A 20841-nucleotide genomic window follows, 5' to 3' on the forward strand; every position below is an offset into this window, starting at 1 on the left:
ACGAAGAGGGTAAACCCGCAGATGCGCTCTGCGGCTGCGCCCTCTGTCTCCCTCATCTCCATGTGGGCTCGTAGCCGAATCGGTGAGACACCGGGTTGTCGCTTGCAGTCGCAGTAATTCCTTGCAGTCGCAGTAATTTGTTTTATTTGTTCGCGCGAGCTTTCGGCACCGATCTCGCCATCTTCGACACCTAGGGTCACCACACGTCTTTTGCGAGGTAGAGGTACAAGCCTTCTCTTTAACAATGAATTTTTTGTGGGGTTCCACTCACCGGCGCTACACAGGCCGTAAAGCGCGCTCTAGTGGAAGTTTCCGAATACAAAAATTAACTAGTGCTTAGCCAGCACCCGCCTTGTCTGCCTCCTTCCTTCCGTATTTCTTTGCGGTTCTTAGGACGACACCACACCACCTCGGCCAGCTCACCGCTCTGTTGTAGTTCTTCTTTTCTTTGAAAAGCGATAGTCTTTCTTTGAATACTTAAAGGTGAAACGTTTTGTCTGTCCGGCCGTATGTCTGCTGTTTGCTGTTCCATCCATTCACCCGGAAAGGCAAAAGTTAGGAGACCTCTGGAAAAAGACATTCATACAGTCAAAACATTTCTAAATGACTAAATCTTCCTGTAATATAATATTTTTCGACATTTGTGAGCGAACAAAAAATAAACTTATGCTTATTTCCGGCCCAACATCAATAACAAAGTAGTATGTGAGAAGTTTTTATCAAAAAAATATTTCGGCTTGTTTTCTATTAAGACAAGAAATACTAAGCCTTGAAAAGCTGTTTTAACTAAAACTACAAAAGTGTTCGCCACTCTAGGCTTCGTGACGGCATTCCAAAAAACCACCAGTAACTCAAAGTACGATTGAATTGCGAGAGAGCTGTGGGACGCGGTAAAATTCAATCGACTTAGGCAAACCTCCTCAGCCGGCGGACTGAGACGGTAGGGGACGAGGGTGCGAGATGAGCGAGCAACAAAATTCGGCATTTATCTGGCTGTGACTCCAGAAATTTATCGTTTCTCGGCGTCATTTGCAGTGGTAATTCTGTAGATACGCGGATAATTTCTTTAATAAGTAGAACTCGAGAAGCAAAGTGTATAAAGTGGGAAGTGCCTGAGAGGAGTCATCAGATACAGCTTTGCATTCTATTCAAATCGAAAACAAATACCGATAGAAAAACGTATCTAGTAGCGGTTTCATTAGCTTTTCACTGCCCCAACGGAAGTTTTTATTCTCATACCCGACGATAACTAATTGAATTTTGTACGCGGGTTATTACTACGTGGAATCGCAAGCCCGTCCGACGGGTGCAAAGACACTGCTTTACTAGCCCCGTTCGAATTTTATACCAGGAACAGCCGTGTGCGTGAGTCCAAATATGTGCGGTGCTTTAGTAGAAATGCTTTAGTAGTAGAAGTTGGAATCATTCCAAGTGTTCATTTAGGATACTTTTGTGCCAGAGCATTCGTCCCAAATTCGTTGCACGGAGCGACGCGCTGACAGCGGGGCCGATTCAAGCCTCGTTTACACAAGACCAAACCACCCACTGCGGACAGGCTGAAACATGCCTCGGCGCAGAGTCGCCTCATCCTTCTGCGTCACGGCGTCTCGGCCGAATGATGCATCGGGTGAAAAAACGGCAACCGACATGCCGCTACGCGCCTGGAAGCGGCGTCGCGGAGTCGGCGTGGACTTCGCCCTCCCTTTCCTTATCGTGGTGGTTCTGCAGACGCACCCCCTTCGCTTCCATTCGTCGGATTTCAAACTTCGGCCAGCAAGAGCCGTGATTGGAGCGATTCAAACTTCTTGGGCATACAATGAACTTATTGGGCTATAAATACCTGCCCGGAGGCATTCCTCGTCAGTCTTCTTGAGCGGCATTCTTCGGCGGCACTTTCGGAGGCACCGAGTGTAGAGGCGCTGTCGCCTTTGTGCGAGCCAAATGACGCTGTTGTTATCCTTGTACATACTGTATATAAATGCTGCTTCAATCTTTCGTCGGCTCGAGAACTTCATCGCTCTGCTCTGCGGAGCGTCGATTGCGAACGGAGCAAGGCAGCGACGCTACGCCGGTGACGGCGCCGGGAAGGCCAGTCGCAACAGTCGTGGCAGCGGTGGGATGGCTGATTCCCAACATCGGCGACAGGCTTGGATGCGAGTCAAAACTTTTGTGACTGCGGTGGCATGCCCAGTCCAAACAGCACCTAGGGCGAATCCTCGCACGGGGCACCTTGAGTAATCTTGGTGACGATATTGGGGACACCACGGACCCCGAGCCCCCATACTCACGCTGTAATCTACCGTGGCAGGGAGTTGTAAGGTGAAGGGCAGGCGCCACAAACAGTGGCCGTCGGAGCCCAGGTCAAATTCCGGCGGATGAGCTCTCCGTATGTTTAACAAGAAGGGAACTCCGGGACTTCTCCTATGGGGGTAAGGTTTCGTAGGAAAGTATCTCGTCCCCTGGTTTTACACAACAGCATAGGGTAATGTCTAAACCCCCTAAACCCCCTCCAAACGTAATCGGTCTCCGAAAAGGGGCCGCACCAAAGTTTGTTTCCTACAACTTCCTAGCTTGCGTCCTCCAAAACCAAACAACTACCTTCGCTTCATGATGATAAAATCGGTCGACCAACAAAAACCCCTTGGTGTTTCTTGTTTCAGTGTTTCTTGAGGGTATTGTAGAGTCGTATAAGGCGAAAAAATCTAACCGGTGAAATCCCAGTCGAGATCAGCAGCCAGAACCAGGCCGATAAACTTCTTGCCTAAACACGCATCGGGAATCTGGCCATCCGAGTCCCACCCCTCCGCTGCCTAAACAGCTACCATGGCGTGATCTCCGCATGTGCCCTACTGCGTGAAACTGAAGCCGACCTGCTGGAGTGCCTCCGAAAAGGGGCAGCACCAAAGTTTGTTTCCTACCACTTCTTAGCTTGAGTCTTCCAAAACCAAACAACTACCTTCGCTTCATGATGATAATAACGGTCGACCAACCAAAACCTCTTGGTGTTTCTTGTTTCTATGTTTCTTGAGGGTATTGTTGGAGAGTCGTCTAAGGCAAAAAAATCGAACTGGTGAAATACTCGTCGAGATAAGCAGGCAGGATCAGGTCGATAAACTTCTTGCTTAAACACGCATCCGAAATCTGGCCATCCGAGTCACACCACTCCGCAGCCTAAACAGCTACCATGGCGTGATCTCCGAATATGCCCTACTGCGTGAAACTGAAGCCGACCTGCTGGAGTGCCTCCGTGGTCAGGGCGTAACAGCGGTCAGGCGAAAAACCAAATGAAGAGACTATAAATACCCACAAAGCACCTCATCTTAACCTTCGACCGGTCGAGTCTTCCGGAATTCATCAATGCATGTTTCTACTGATGCCAGTCTGGCCTTACATCCCAAACCCGCGGCGCTGTTTCGAGTGCCAACGGTTCGGCCACAGCACAAACTCCTATCGCGGCCGACTTACCTGAAATGTGCAGCAGTTTCTTTGTGTAAAATGCCAGGGTCCACATGCAGACTTCTCCAGGAAATGCGAAACGTTTCCACTTCAAAAGAAAATCACAAATATCAGGGTCACGGAAAACATCCCCTTCCCAGATGCCCGGAAGAGGTTCACCTCTTTCCCTTTGGGAAGGTACGCCGACGCAGTTTGCCAGGGGGCGGAGAGGAGTCTGGCTTCGGCGGGGACACAACACTGCGAGTCAAAGTTTGTCCCGCGCCCGCTCCCCCTGGGCTGCCTATGGCGGCCCATCCTGTCTCCACACAGCTCAGAGAGCCAGCAGCGCTTGTGCAGACAACCCCGCCTGGTGGGAGTGATGCTGCATCCTAAACTTCTACTCCACCGTGCCAAACCACACGCCAGGGCGCGGAGTAGATGGAGACGGAGTAACCAGCGACAGCTTCCACCCCCCCCCCCCCGCACCGCCTGTCCATCCGAGGCGTTCCTGAAACCCGCGCTGGTTGCGGGGCAGGAAAAGCGCGCCCAGAAGGGTCCGCGGTGCAAGGAGCCTGATCACTCAGGCACTACGAGGACATCCGAAGACCATTTCGTTCTTGTCTGCGGCGCACCGCAAGGAACGTGTCCCAACGCCAAAGCCTCCCCACAAGCCAAAAAAAGATGATAGCCACAGCCCCGAGAACAGACACAGAAAAATACATACCCCAGAAGCTCTCACACTACAAAATGGGAAGAGAAAACATAATTCAATGGAACTGCAGAGGCTTTCTAAAAAACCTCGACTCTATGCACTCCAATCAGCCAAGTGTAATGTGCCCTCAAGAGGAACACCTAAAATCAAAATACACAGTTTTTTTAAATACTACATGGTATTTTGGAAGGACAGGGATGGTTTTGGTACCTCTTCAGGTGGTGTGACCATCATTGCCTGGAAATCGCTGGCGTGCACGTCATGCAATTACAGACTGTCCTTGAGGCTTTACCGTTAGAACCATCATCTTCAATAAGCTAATAACAGAATGCTCTATCCACATTCCTCCTGAGTTTCAGCTTTCGAGCTCAGATTTCGAGGACCTTGGTGATCAGCTATCGGAATCTTTTATGCTTATTTTTCCCCGCACGGGGCACCTCGAGTAATTATGGTGACGGTGAGTGGCGACACCGCGTACCCCAAGTTCCCATACTTAATCTGTCACCTACCGTGGTTAGAAGTTGAAAGGTGAAGGGTTAGAAGCCGTGAACGGTGGCCGTCGGAGCCTTGGTCAAGCTCCAGCCGATGGGCTCCCTGCCTGTCTACCAGGCAGGGAGCTCAGGGACCTCTTTGACTACCAGGGTAAGGTCAAAGGAGAAAGTACCCCCGTCTCTCTGCTTTGCAATGTATCATATGGCATTTTCAACCCCCCCCCCCCCAAACGTGATCGGCCCCTCGAAAAATGGGCGCACCGAAGTTTCTTTTCCTCCTTTGCAATCGATCTCTCTCCCAAAGCCTGATAATCTCGCGGTTTTTGATCATGGAATCTGTTGACAAGACAAAGCCCATCACTTCCCAGTCTGTGTTTCTAAGCTCCAAGTTTCTTGAAAGCCTTATCGGAAAGTCGTGCAGGGCTAACAAACTCACAACGGGAGGAGGTTTGTAGAAGTAGAAAACAAACAACAATCCTCTAACCTCCTGAAGCAAACGCGCATGGTAGACGTTGACATCAAGATCATGCCCCATCGCAGCCTCAGTAGCTGCCAGGGCATGATCTCTGATCAGGATCTAATGAATGAGACTAAAGCAGATCTGCTCGAGGGCCTCCGAGATCAGGGCGTGACAGCAGTGAGGCGAATCAGCATACGCCGAAATGATGAAATAATTCTTACCAAGCCCGTAATCTTGACACTTGACCGTTCAAACCTTCCTGAGTCAGTCAACGCAGGTTTCTTGAGATGTCCAATCTGACCCTACGTGCCGAACCCACGCCGCTGTTTCAAGTGACAGCGGTTTGGGCACGGCACAACGTCTTGTCGTGGTAAATTGACGTGCGCAAAATGTGCAGCGCATGATCATCTATCTGACAATTGTAAATCCGAGAACTTCACCTGTGCGTACTGTCAGGAACCACACGCTGCCTATTCTAGAAGCTGTGAAAAGTTCAAACAAGAAAAACAGATCATTGCCTTGAAAGTCAACGAAAACATCACCTTCCCAGAGGCGCGGAAGATGTTCGGCTCCTTCCCTCTGGGCAGCTCCGCCGACGCAGCTCGGGGGGGGGGGGGGGGGGGGGAGCGGCGTCTTGTTTCTGCGGGGACCTAGTACCGCGAGTCGGACTTGGTCCCGCTCGCACCCCCCCAGGGTTGCCCCAGGCATCCCAACCAGCCTCTGCACCGCTCGCTCACCCAGAAGCTGCTGTGGTGGCAACAACGTCTGTTGGGGATGCCGCTGCAGCCACTGCGTCCTCTCCACCAGCCCAAAGCACATGCAAGGGCACGGAGAGGGAGACGGAGGCAGTCGCAGCGACCTCCTCCCCCAACTCACTGCCTGTGCCATCTGTGGTGCTCCCCACGACTTCGGCACTGGCAGCGCAGGCAAAGAACACCCGAAAGGGTACCACGTCAAGGGGGACCAGTCCGCTGGGCACCCCCTTTCCTTCAGATGACGACATGAACGTCGAGCCCTTCCAGCTTTCATCGCAGCGAAAGAAACGGGCTGCGACATCCAGGTAAGTAGAGAAGGCCCGAAAACCCCTTTCAAGAGTCCATGCCCCGAAAGACCCTACATAAATAGTCACAATTCAGTAGCTCTGAACACATAATAATGGGAAGAAAAAATATTGTTCAATGGAACTGCAGGGGCCCTGTGAATAATCTTGACGATGTGTGTGGGATTCTGCATGCTAATCAGCCAAGTTTAATGTGTGTCCAGGAAACACATTAAATTCCAATCAATCAAATTTCTTAAATAGCTATATGGTATTCAGAAAGGATGGGTTCGGCTGCACACACTTCGGGCGGTGTACCCATAATAGCCAGGAAATCCCTACCATGCCACCCTATCACTCTGAACACCATCCTTGAGGCTGTAGGAATACGCACAATAATTTTAATAGGTTGATAACGGTATGGTTCATATACATTTGTCCTGATTTTGTGCTTTCTAGCTCTGACTTCGAGGCGCTGGTTGACCACCTGCCCGAACCATATATCCTAACAGGGGACTTTAATGCGCACAACTCTCTTTAGGGATCTTCACGCACGGATGCCCGAGGTCGCCTGATAAAGAAATTCCTTACATCTTCAGGAGCATGCCTCTTCAACAAAAATAAGCCCACTTCCGTTAATATAGGACGCAACACATGCTCATATCTTGACTTGGCTATTGGCTCTGCAGTTCTCTTTCCTCTTCTCGAGTGGGGTGTGGGCACTGACCCATATGGCAGTGGCCACTTCCCAACCTCAATAACATACATAGGTAAATGCCCAGGCAGTCCATCTTCCCACAACAGGTTCAACGAAGCTAGAGCTAATTGGAATACATTTACAGAGACATCCAAACTAAACTACACCACACATCCATAGGACACGTACACGTTGAAGAAGCTACCCAACTCCTCACGGCGCACATCCTCGACGCCGACGAAAAGTCTATTCCCCACGCCTCTGGTGCCCAGCGCAACCAGCGGAGGCGGTGGTGGATCGAGGACTGTTGGCGGGCGCGAGAGGCCCAGAACAAAGCATGGGGTATCTTTCGTCGGTACCCCACGTCGGGAAACATCTTTTTCACACGGGCCAAGGCGTTAGGAAAACGTGTGCGCCGTGAGGCAAAACGAGAGAGTTGGCGTACATTCATAACATCGATAAACTCGTACACCGACACACGGAAAGTATGGACACGAACACACAAACTCAAGGGACAACAAACACACAGCCTGCCTCTGGTCAGCACTACAGGGGACACACTCGAAGACCAGGCTGACACACTCGCACAACACTTCCAGCAAGTTTCTAATTCAGCACACTAGACAAACACTTTCATGAAACACACACAAATGGCCGAAAAGAAGCCTATACTAGATAAAATTAGGTCACCATCTTCTTATAACTCGGAGTTTTCACTTCATAAACTGAGGGCCGCTCTGAGCTCTTGTAAACCCTCAGCTCCAGGCCCAGACAACAACACCTGCACTCAGACACTCTTCTAACACTCCTTCACCTATGTAACAAGATTTGGCTTTCGGGGCACGTTTCTCGCTCTTGAAGGGAGGCCATAGTAGTGGCTTTCTTAAAGGAGGGAAAGGACCCGTTGTCCCTCTCAAGCTACTGTCCAATAGCCCTGACGATCTGCCTGTGGAAGCTTCTCAAGAAGATGATAAATCGCAGTCTTGTGTACTTCCTTGAATACAACGGTCTTCTCGAGAGCTCCCAGGCAGGCTTCAGGGTGGGGCGATCCACGAACGATAAACTCGTATCTCTTGAATCGTATATAAAGGATGCCTTCGTTCATAAACAGTATTGTGTAACTGTGTTTTTCGACCTCGAGAAGGCCTATGACACCACTTGGCGGTACGGGATCCTCAGTGACCTCAAGTCATTCGGTGTCTCGAGTAACATGTTAAACACTCTTGTCAGTTACTTGTCAGAAAGAACGTTTCGAGTGAGAGTCGGTGGTGCACTCTCAAGGGTTCACGTGCAAGAAAATGGCGTGCCACAAGGTGGTGTGTTAAGCTGCACTCTATTCATAGTTAAGATGAACTCCCTTGGGAAGGCATTGCCACCTACAATCTCCTATTCTGTGTATGTAGATGACGTCCAGATATCCTATAAATCATGTAATATGTCAATCTGCGAGCGTCAAGTCCAGCTTGTTGTCAAGAAACTTGCCGGCTGGGCAGACAAGGATGGTTTTAAATTGAATCCTGTAAAAAGCTCCTGCGTTTTGTTCTCCAGGAAGCGCGGGGTCCATATGGACCCAGACATTACTCTTAATGGCACGTCACTTCCTGTGAACATGGAGCAGAAGTTTTTAGGTGTGGTGTTTGACCACAAACTCACATTCATTCCCCACATCAAGGAACTTAGGCATACATGTCTCAAAACAATGAATATCCTTAAGGTTTTTTCCCACCAATCCTATGGTTTCGATAAAGAACTCCTGCTGTGCTTGTATACTGCTTTGGTAGGGTGTCGTTTGGACTATGGCAGTGCGGTGTATGGGTCGGCGACTAAGACAGCCTTGCGAATTCTTGACCCAGTGCTACACTTGGGCCTTAGTCTTTCGTCGGGTGGTTTTCGCACTAGCCCTGCTGAGAGAGTTTATGTCGAGTGTGATAAGTGAAGTCTTGAGAACCAACGAACGTACAGGGACTTGCTTTATGCGTTTAAAATTTCATCGCTGAAGAATCATCCTTTTTATCCTGCCTTTACGATACATCAACATCACTGCTCTTTGTAAATCGTCCATCCGTTCCTCTGCCCTTTTCACTTAAAGTGAAAGAGCGAGCCTCGGATCTCAGTGCTACGTTTTTAGATGTGCACAGGTCATCCTTTTAAAACAGTTTACCGCCTTGGCAAGTTCGCCCTGTGTCGTGCGACCATTCTTTTATTACAATTGACAAAAATCGGGTACCACGAGCTGCAATACTGGAGCACTTTCTGTCTTTGCGGTTTAAATAAACATGTACAGAATTTTATAGTGGCGCTTCTAAAACCTCCACTATGGTGTCGTGCGCTGCTCATGGTCCGAATTTTAATGCAGCCACTACCATGAGCGTGCACACAACAATTTTTTCAGCAGACGCGTATGGAATTTTTATGATTGTATGACACATTCTTGAAACTCAAATTCCCAATTCCATCACCTCTACAGATTCCTTGAGTGTTGTTCGCGCACTGTCATCCCACAAGCCCCAAAAAACCACATAGTTAAGCGGCACTCCATTCAACACTATCATGTCCGTGTATGCACAGAAGCATGAGCTGGTCCTCTGCTTGGTCCCAGGACACGCAGGGATCGCTGGGAACGAGTTGGCAGACAAGAGGACCACTGCTGCTTCACTCAGGAACACCGTACATATCACAACGATACCCTACACAGACCTCAAGCCTCACATAAGACAACACCTGCGCAGAACATGGCAAACACACTGGGACGAACAGACAGACAACAAACTACACGTAATAAAGCCACACTTGGGACGGTACACAGCTGACTCACACAACAGACACACGGAAGTCGCCTTGGGTAGGCTGCGAATAGGGCACACCTATGCGACGCACTCGTATCTGCTGACGGGATCTTCCAGATCCCAGTGCACCAGGTGCGGAGAGGCCCTATCCATAGTGCACATACTAATCACATGCAAGGCACTTCACACAACACGACACGAACACTTCAGAGAACTCTACAGACAACATATTCCCTTCATCTATCGTTTTTTCTACGTGACGATGTCATTGTTTCCGTGAAACGTGTGTTTGAGTATTTGTCAGACGTCAAGTTTTTAAACCTCATTTCCTATCACGCATCATGAAATCTGGCCCTATACACCAGCCATGCTCATTGTCGTTTTGATTTTACTTTTGTTTTTGCTGACTTTACTTAGTGTTTGAGGTTTCACCCCTCATATATGACTATTGTTTTGGCGCTCTTTGCCCCAGTTGGCCTTGCGCCATAAACATCCAACCATCATCATCATCATTTTATGCTTATTTGTCACTTAAATGCACACAACTCCCAATGGGGCTCCTCCCGCACGGATGCTCGAGGTATCCAATCGAGCAATTCTTCACATCTTCAGGAGCATGACTGTTCAACCAAAACAAGCCCACACATTACAATATAGAACACAACACATACTCATACCTCGACTTGGTTATGCATTCCGCGGTTATCTTTCCTTGTCTTAAGTTTGGGCGTGGGCACAGAACCATCTAGTAGTGACCACTTCCTTACTTCAGTAACATATATAGGTACAGGCTTAAGCAGTCCATATTCCCAAGAGAGGTTCAATGAAGCAAGAGCCAAATGGAGTACACTTACAGAAACATCTAAACTACACCACACATAAATAAAACACGTATATACACGTGGAGGAAGCAGCTCACCTCATAACGGCGCACATCCTCGTGCCGCCGAAAAGTCCATTCCCCACGCCTCCGGTGCCCCGAGCAACAAAAGGAGGCCGCGGTGAAGTGAGGACTCTAGCCGGGCGCGAGAGGCCCAGAACAAGACATGGGGTATCCTTCGCGGGTATCCCACGTCAGATAATCTCATTTCTTTTAAACTGGCAAAGGCTTTTTGGGAAGCGAGTGCGTCCTGAGGCGAAAATAGAGAGGTGGCGCACCTTCCTCTTTTCTATAATTTCAGACAGAGACACACACAAAGTCTGGACACGAATACGAAAACTAAAAGGACAACCAGACACACAGCCTGCCCCTGGTTAGTACACGAGCACACACACTGGAATACAAGTTTAATACACTCGCACTACACTTCCAACATGTGTCCAGTTCAGCGGACTACACCAACACTTTCACAAAACATCCAGTAAGAAGAAGTCCTTGCGAGATAAATGAGTCGACCTCTTCTTATAACACACCCTTTTCACTTCATGAGCTGAAGATCGCACTAAGTACTTGTAAGCTTTCAGCTCCAGGCGCAGACAACATTACATACACTATCATGCAGCACACAGCCAGACACACTTGAAACCCGCCTTCACCTATACAACAAGAAAATTCTTTCGGGGCACCTTCCAAAGTCTTGGAGGGAGGACGTCGTGGGAATCAACCTGAAAGAGGGAAAGGACACTTCCTCTCGCGCAAGTTATCGTCCCATCGCCCTGACAAGCTGCCTGTGTAAGCTGCTCGAGAAGATGATCAGTAGGCGGCTCATGTACATCTTAGAGTACAATGATCTTGTCGATGGCTGCCAGGCTGGCTTCAGGGCGGGGAGATCCACCACCGATCAACTTGTTGTGTTTGAATCGTATGTAAAAGATGCATTTATCCATAACCAGTTTTGCATAGCAGTCTTCTTCGATAAGCAAAAGGCCCATGACACGGCTAACGGTAAGGTAACGGCACGGCCGAACGGTACCCCAAATGACCTCAAGCCAGCGAGTGTGTTCAACATGTTTTCTGAAACGCCAAATGACCTCAAGTCTTTTGGCGTTTCAGGCAACATGCCGAACACTCTCGCTAGCTACATGTTGGAAAGAACCTTTCAAGTGAGCGTTGGCAGTGTACTTGAAAATGTATATATGCAGGAAAACGGCGTCCCTCAAGTTGGTGTCTTGCGCTGTGCACTATTCACTGTTATAATGAACTGGCACCGGAAGGCATTGCTACCAACCTATGTGCGTCCATTATATGTAGATGAGGTCGAAATATTTTTTAAGTGTTGTAACATCTCCATTTGTGAACGCCAAGTGCAGCTTGGGGTGAACAAACGTCCCCGCTGGGCGGAGACAAACGATTTTAAACTGAACCCTGGAAAAAGTACTTGTGTTATGTTCTCTCGGAAGCGCTGGCTTCACGCGGACCCTTACATCTGTATTATTGGTGTAATAATTCCTCTCAGAGGTGAACAGAAGTTTTTAGGCTCATATTTGATAGTAAACGCACATTTATCCCTCACTTGATACAGTCAAACACAAATGCCTAAAAACAATGAACATTCTAAAGTCATGTCAAACCAATCGTACCGCGCTCATAATGAACTCTTTCAACGTCTTTATAATGCTGTGAAAGGATCAAGGCGGGACTATGGCAGTTTTGCCTAGGGGTCAGCGACAAAAACATCCCTGAAAATGCTGCACTCAGTGCTGCACCTAGGGCTCCGGCTTGCATGTAACGCTTTCTGTACTAGCCCAGTTGAAAGCCTCTATATAAAATGTAACCAGTGGAGCTTAGAAGGTCGGCGAAAATACATGGGCCTTCTTTATGCTTTTACAATCTCATCAATGCCTAACTTTTCTTTTAATTGAGTCTTTTATGATACATTCATATCCCAGCTTCTTTTAAACCGCCTATCTATTTCTTCTCCGTTCTCATACAGAGCTAGAGAGGAATCACCAGAACTCTCAGTTTCCTTTTTAGATACCATGAAAACGACTATTAATAATTCTAGAGCCTCATGGCATCTTCCTCCTGTACCATGGGACTTATCTTTTATACATATCGACAGAAACGAGTGCCAAGAAGTGCGAATTTGTAACACTTCTTTATTATTCACAGAGTTTTATACTGACTCCTCAAAAACTGCCACCACTGTGTCCTGTGCTGCTTACAGACCCAGTTTGTATATTAGTAACACCATGAATGTGTAAAATCCCACAGTCTGTAATCTACACTGATTCCTTAAGTGTTGTGCGGACATTGTCAGCGCAAAAAACTTCTAAAAATTATGTTGTCCATCTTCTAATAAGCACCGTTATTCCTTTGTATGCGTTAGACACTGAAGTCACAATGTGCTGGGTGCCAAGTCACTCTGGGATCGCAGGGAAGGAGACCGCAAATGAAGTTGCCGCTGCTGCTGCACTTAGTACAACAGTTGACATAACAACTCCACCCTACACCGACATGAAGCCACACATCAGAAAGAACATTGAGAAACCAGAAAACACACTGGAATGAACAGGCAGACAACAAGTTATACGTAATTAAACCAAATGCGGGACTATACACCACTGACACACACAACAGAAACACAGAAGTTTTCTTTGCTAGGCTACGGATAGGGCACACACATACAACGCATTCGTATCTGCTCACGGGGTCTTGGAGACCTCTGTGTAGCTGGGCGTGTAGTTCTTGCTTGCCACAATTAGATAGTCCACAGAGAGTTTGTACGGAACTACGAAAAATCCGGCTGGCTACTTTATATGTGTGTTAGCACGGAATTGTGATCTAGGTTTTTGTACAACAGTTTATGCACCATTTGTAAGCAAAAACACATGGAGTATGTCAATGTGCTGTGTAGTTATTGAGGAAAGGGCAAAAACGCACACTTTTGCAAAATCCTCGCTGTCACTATTAGGTGGGCGTTGTGAAAATCTCTACTAAAACAGTGTTTTGGTACCTGAATAAGTTACCTATACCAACAAAAACCGCTTCGTTATCTGAACGGGGCTGCAACAAAAAAATTAAGTATCTACAAAATTATTTTGCCACTTTTCATTCTTTCCCGGGTGTAATTTTGTAAAATTTCCGCAATACTCTGCTTCTACACTATATTCCTAAATTGCTCGTGAAATTTGAAATCGTATTTATGAGCAGCTTGGCTAGGCGTTAATATCACCTCTCAGGTCTTTTAGCTCGTCAGGAGTGTCATTTGAAAAAATCCTATTTGCCCTTTTATCCAGCTGCCCATTGTCCATCTGACGAGGACCTCGGCCTTCATGACGCGTTGCCACATTGCCGGGGGTTAATGAGTCTGGCGCCATGTCCTGCCACAGGCGGTTCGAAGTTGAGCGTCCACCGTGGCTGACAAAGGCACCGTGTGCATTCGTGTGCCTTTGAGGCACCGGGCACCTACCCGTAAAGTAGGTAGAAGTAACTCCCCGACCTGGCGCTAGGCCTTTTTGTGGGACTTCACCGCTTGGAAAGTTCACACGGCTTGCGCGGGAAATCGCCCCTATGCAAAAATGCTGCAAAATGCTGCAAAATGCTGGAGGCTGCAAAAATGCAGGAACTTTTTTTACAATGTCTGAGGGTGAAATCCTTAAAAAACTTATTATTTGTATTTTTATTGCATTTATTAAAAAAACCGATGGGTAAATGAATCAGTGATCTTTAAAAACACTCGTGCTTTGCTTTTGCATTTTTGTGGCAATCTTGGAGGTATTCGGGCTCTCATAATACGTCTTCTATTACAGCTAAAACCGGACTTCCACGATGCAATAAAGAAGTTGTGAGAGGTGAATTACCTTCTGGATGGACTTGCCAAAATAAGAAGTCTGGAAAGTTTACCTATCGTGTGTGCGAGAAAACAAATAAATAAGTATTCTGAGAAATATTGACACTTATATTGATGTTTGTTTGTGACTTTGTTACTTAAAATTGAGCATGTTAGGTAGTTCTTCTCGTTAGTCAGAGTTCTACTTCCTTTATTGAAATTTAGCCAGGCAAAAATATATCATGAATAGTAATCTGCAGGCTTGGATGCAAGCTGTGGTACTTCAAATATTTATAACTGCGTAATTATGGGGGTAAAAATCGACCCAAGTGTATTTTGGTGCATTAGCAGGCATATAAATCAAGGTGTGCAATTTGTAGCAGGAATACCTTATGTACTTGTATTTTTAAGGGCGAAGCTTCTTAAGGCGTGGGTCTGTCCATCATCGACGTATGTATGTAGCCACCTCTAGTTTAGTTCTTGCATTGTTTACTAGATGGCGTGGCTACCTCTAGTTTAGTTCTTGGATTGTTTACTAGATGGCGGTACTTGTATATGATGAAAAGATGCGCTTGGATTCTTTACTAGATGGCATGGCTACCTCTAGTTTAGTTCTTGGATTGTCTACTAGATGGCGGGGAGCGTTGTAATAAAATCCGTTCGCTGTTGGCGCGCGCTCGGAGTCGCCCGATGGATAAGGCTGTAGATGTGCGAGCCCGCGAGGCAGAAGCGCTCCGTGAAGCTGCGCGACGCCGCCGCCAAGATCCTGACGCGCGAGAGCGGGAGGCCGAAGCGTGTCGTCTGGCTGCGCGACGACGCCGCCAAGATCCCAGCGTTCGAGAACGAGAGGCCCAAGCGTCACGGCAACGGTGCGAGGACCCTGCCGTACGCGAAGCGGCACGGCTGCGGCGCGAAGAGGATCTGCAAAACTTCAGAGAACGGGAAGCGGCGAGAAAGCGCGCGTATCGGCAGGCAGACCCCGATGCAGTGACAGCTCGTGAGGCGTCTGCAAAACGCATCAGGCGAGCTCAGCCCCAAGGTGCCGACGCGCGGTTTAAGCGAGACTTTCTAGACGTTACGTTCGGACACAGATGTAGTGGGCGAACTTTCACTGAAGAGTCACGGTTTTACCGATGATTTCCCCTCAGGAGCTTCGCCCACTCATCATCATTCACCCCGTGGATATGCTGTGAATTTTTTTCGTTGTTTTCATTGAGTTTTCATGACCTCCTACCGAGCGGCCGGGATCAGGCAAACCGTTTTTTTTCATACGCATGTGTAGCTCATAGTGCTGCTCAGGAGTGATAAAAATATATACAAGGATGCAAGCAAGACCACACATCGAATTGTTCAGAAAGTATTCCAATAAAAAAAAACGTACTGGGCTGTCTGAGTTCTACCGCATACCGATGCTAAAATAAATATTCCATTGCTGTAAGAAGCTGCGGTAGTGGGTAAAGGAAGAGGAGGCCTTGTGCATTTACCTTCAACTAGCAGCGTTGGCGATGAATAAAAATCTGCACTCAGGAGAAGCAGGAAGAATAGGCAGTGGGGCAGATACTAGCAATGGGTCGTTACATTTTACCTTCTGAAAGGAATGTTTATCAGGTATGTTTCTTATTCAGGCTAGGAATACTCAATGGATGCAATATTGCTTATAAATAAACATTTGACTGCCTTTAGCAAAGTAGTGTGTTCGCCGGACACTCCTGAAAAATTGTGCACACCCGCTGCGCCGAACTCATTCAAGAGAGAGAGGGGGGAATAAACTGTTAAATAAAAGCAGCCAAGGGTTCGGTTTCCTCTGTCCAGGACCCATGTTGGAGAATCCAGCACTCTCAGCCCAGTGGATCAGCCTGGGCTGATCCTTGGCGATCGAGCTGACAAGTTCTCCTTCCCACTGCTCAATCGAAAGGTTAGAAATTACGGAGATTCAAGGGTTGGCCTGGCACTCCCACACCAAACGACACAGAGTGAAGGGAAGGGAGTTTTGCAGCATCGACACGGCAAGTTATATCGCATAGGCCGGATGAAGTGCAGCTTGATCAGATGGGGAAACGCGTTCGTTTGTAGGAGACGCCAGTAGCGCTCCTCTTTTTTTCTGAGAGAGGAGTGTTCCAGGGCAAGCGTAGCCGAGCTTGCCTATAATATTCCGTCAGCTTCTGGATCGTCGTCTCTAGCCAACTCTGCATCGGCGCTTGGCTGAATAGACCTTGAGCAGTCATGTTGGCAAAGACATACTACAAAGAAAAGTATGAGCCGGTATCTAGTCAAACCGATACCCTTTTCTTCAAAACTCAGGATCTTCATTTGGGTGTGTTAGATGCGACATTTGACGTAGATCCCACACGCTAACTGAGAATCCGTGATTACAACTTCTGCAGGTGTCTGCGTTATTGTCAGTGCAAGAGCTACCTCTTCGGCCTATATTGTCGTGACTCTCAAGAGCGTGAGGCTCATGACTTGGCAGTCTTCCTACGTAATCACCGCCACCATGGCTCAGCGTCTTGCATACTTTGGGCTTTCCTGTTGCGCGCCTTATCATTGTAGCCATGTTTTTCTCCAGGGCTCTACTGCGCGCACCTCTCAGTTCGTCGTGGAACTGGGGTTGCATGTGTTTTGGAAAGGTAGCCACTCTGACGCTTCGGCGTAGTTCGCCAGGGATGTCTTTCTTGCAGTCAAGAGGGCGATCAGGGATGTTCATGCCCACTTTCAGTGAAAGGAGCCGACCCGTTTTTGTCCTTGATGTCCGGTAGCGCTCACACAGCAGGTGGCCCTTGAACAGTTCCTCCACAGTGTTGGGTATCCCAAGGATAAGGAGACAGATGTTGTAGGAGTAGGGTGACATACCTAGCGCTCCTTTGCACACTTTTATCAAGTGCTTATGCAGCTTGTGCTTCTCATCCTGAGTTAGTAAAGAATAGTGCGTCACATAAATGAACCTTCAGACAACGAACGCTTGGACAAGTCTAAGTATTTGCGCTTCGTTTATGCCTCTTCCTTAGACTATGATTCGAGAAGGCACGTGAGCGAGCTGTTCATTCGTGCATTCTAAATTCCTTGTCATCGTGATGCCCTCAAAATCTGCTAGGAGAATGATGTTTACAATTCTGATTTGCGGAGACGGGGTTGTGGTGGCCACATCCAGCATGGTGTGGATTCAATATCCATGGGGGCGCCGGCCACTGTTAGTACGTACTAGCAGCAGTTCTGATGTTTCATCTTCGCGCGAGAATCCAAAGTTCTTGGCATACTCGTTTATGGCATCAGCCGCCATTTGGAGGCGGTCCTGCATCTCCCCGACCAAGCCCATACCGGTCCACACCTTAACATCGTCGTCGTTGAGAGCGGTGGTGTAAGTCGGGGATTGACGCGAGTTGTTCAGGCGAGCCGATGAGGGCAACGTTGAGTAGGAGGGGGGCGGAGGGTGAGCAGGACATATTTTTGTGGCGTGTCGGGTCCGCCGGTGGGCATGGGTTGTGTTTCAAATTATCCAGTCTTGAGGGAGGCTTAGCGTCCGGAGAGAAAGTGGCTGATATCGGCGTAGGTGCGGGTTGCATGCCCTGGTTCATTGCGATGAGTGACTGTCTTTGTCAATGACGTTGTCCAAGGCCCCTTTTATATAGAAAGCAAAGATGACCTTAGGTGTGTGTCTATTGGCGCGATTTATGATGCCCTCCTTCAGTTGCAGCAATACGTCTTGCGTCGACAGATGCTATTGCAAGGCGTTCATGGCTGGCTGGTGGCAACTGCTCCGAGACTGATTATTGTTTGCAACCGGTTGTGCACGACGTGTTAGAGCACCATCATGAACTCATTCTAGCGATGCTGTAGAGCGTACCAGACAACAATAAAAAACGGCGAATGCGGCACAAGCCCCTTACAGCATTTAAATGTTGTTGGAAAGCATTTATGGTTTTCCCTTTCAAAGCATGTGAGGATATTTATTGCCCCGAGGTATTTGCTTTGCGAGTACATCAGCACTGCACCAACGTGACCTTAATAAATAATGAATATGCATACCATCGCCGCAGGATATGTTCACAAATTTTATTTCTGGAGTAAACAACACGGCACAAGTCTGATATAAAATGCAAAGAATGCTTCCAAAGGGCTATTTTGAGGGCACGGGTATTTAGGCATTTAGTTCCGCCATTGAGCTTTACCAGAAATATCAGCCCAACCGAGCTCAAGTGAGCGTTCGCCTTCTGAGGAGCACCTGGCGTCATCCACCTCGATCTTCCAGAACACTGGGCCCAGCCTTCATGACTTGAAATATTGCGTGCTCTTCTACTCACGAGTCAACTTGCATTTGCACATGAACTGAGGGGCAAAGGCGCCGTGTTCACGCTACGGACGCCGAGTCCGCGAATCAGGTTGCCATGGGTTCTAGCCCGTGCTAACCTAGTCCACTTTGTAAGACATGTGAAGCCTGTAAACGAAGTGATGCGGGACTGCAAGTCCCCGGACAATGTTAATAGGGAAGTACGGAAATCCATGTAATGTGCGAAAGTCGTATCCCTGACAAAGCGAGCGCGGCCACCGGCTCTGTAAATGCTCCAGCATTGCATCACTACTGCAAGCTGCGCCAATATTTTAAATTGTTTAAAATTTTTTTGTCGCCATATACTATATACCAAATGGTAGCAGCACCAATAAATTATTCAAGATGAATACTCACCTCCGGAATTCAGGTATGTATATATATTTACGCTTCAGGTTTAACACCAATTTACTCAGTTGTTCCTAATTGATCTGACCACCTTGCCGTCATCAGTAACCCAAATTCCTAACGGTTTTTTGTGCTATTTTGACAAGAGGTTTCACTGCATCGTCGATTGAAAGCAAGCATGAGAAAAACTATTCCAGACATTTTAGTGGCACAGTGTTGCTGGCAAGTTCGCGCTTATGAATGGCGGAGTTTCGAGGCTAATAAACTAGTCCAGCATCAAATTAAGGAGAGCGTTTAGGACTGAGAAAATATATTCTAGGCACGCTGTTTTATTTTGAGGCTTGGTTTTCTATTGTCTGCAACTCGGAGTTAACTATGCAAACGGCAAACATTTCCTCACATGCGCTTTCAAGTCTACTTCCCAAATTGAACTTAGGTTAAGTTCGCTCCATATGGCCTGAACATGCCGGGTCATATGTTTCCAGTTACTTTTTCTGAAGCTCATTAAAAGTAGCCAGGTTGCAAAAAAGAGAGCTTTTTTTTTTGGTCTTGCCACTAACGCATAACGCCGAAGTAATGAGCGCGTAGCACAGCTCGTATAGGATGTGACGTTCTAGATAAGGTTCACTTTTTGCTCTGTAATACATTCATTAAAGTGTCAAAACTTTCGCACTTACCTGCCTGAACACTATTAAAACATTCGCCTAATACCGCTCTAAAGAAAGCTTTTATGGACCTTCGCGGGTTGCACTCACCAGTTCTCGCGCTTTGCAATCCAGCACCTTGTCATATTCCCTCTGAGCGTGTGACTTGCATAAAATGCCCTAGGCATATAACAAGAAACAGCGCACAGCAATTCATTAGAAAGGGTTTCGCTTTTGTTATACTGAGTTGCAAAATTTCATTTTTTTCTAGCGTTCTCTGCTAACGCTGGGAAATAAATAAGTCCTAGTTATAAAACCCATAATCAGTACCTGCGCTTACATGGCCCAAATAGTACGTGTTTCGCGATACCTGCTGGCAATATGTACTCTTACCTAATAACTTAACAGAAGTGCACATTCGCAATTTTTAAACTGATACCAGTAGCTGTTCAGTGCGCCAGCAACAAGTTGCAGTTTTTATATTTTTATCTAATGACCAGACAGGGATAGGAAACAACGTCCACCACGGTCAAGACTATATCAAAAGATACTGCCGAAGAAGCCGCAATATCCCACACAATGAATACTGGCCACAGCAGTTTAACCATAATCACGGACTCACAGACCGTTTGTACGCTCTTAATCTGGTTCCATATAAGTTCCAGTTAAAAATATTCATATATTTTATGTGGATCCGAACGAAAGAATAACTGGAACGAGGCATATAGGTGGATCTTATCTGGAACCGTCAGCTGGTTTTCTTTATGTTCGTGGTTTTTATCTGGAACCGAAGAAATTGGGTCATGCGATGTCGGCGGTTCCGGTTACTGTTCCACTTATGTCCCAGTAAACGGTTGGGGAGAGTGCGTTTGTATATTTTTTGCTCGTGTCTTGTTCCACATAACTCGTGCACGGCAGTGAAGTATACACTCTTTCATGCATCAACTGGAACAATGAACCGCATATATAATAGGTGCTACTTGACCCAAGATGCACGTGTGCGTTTAATATACACGCGCACACCGCACTTAAAATATAATGAACTTCGTCGACATCTATGAAACTGCCTTGCAGCAGTTAACTTTCATAATACGGCTAAGCTGTAGTTTTAGTGATGTCCTTTGACAGAAAACGAAATCCCACTTTTTTGTCAACGCCGTACAAAGCATTAAAAATGTCGAGAGGAGGATATC

The sequence above is a fragment of the Haemaphysalis longicornis genome, unplaced genomic scaffold, assembly GCF_048455015.1.
Source record: "Haemaphysalis longicornis isolate Haplotype H1 unplaced genomic scaffold, Haemaphysalis longicornis Haplotype H1 scaffold_7, whole genome shotgun sequence".
Classification (NCBI taxonomy): Eukaryota; Metazoa; Arthropoda; class Arachnida; order Ixodida; family Ixodidae; genus Haemaphysalis; species Haemaphysalis longicornis.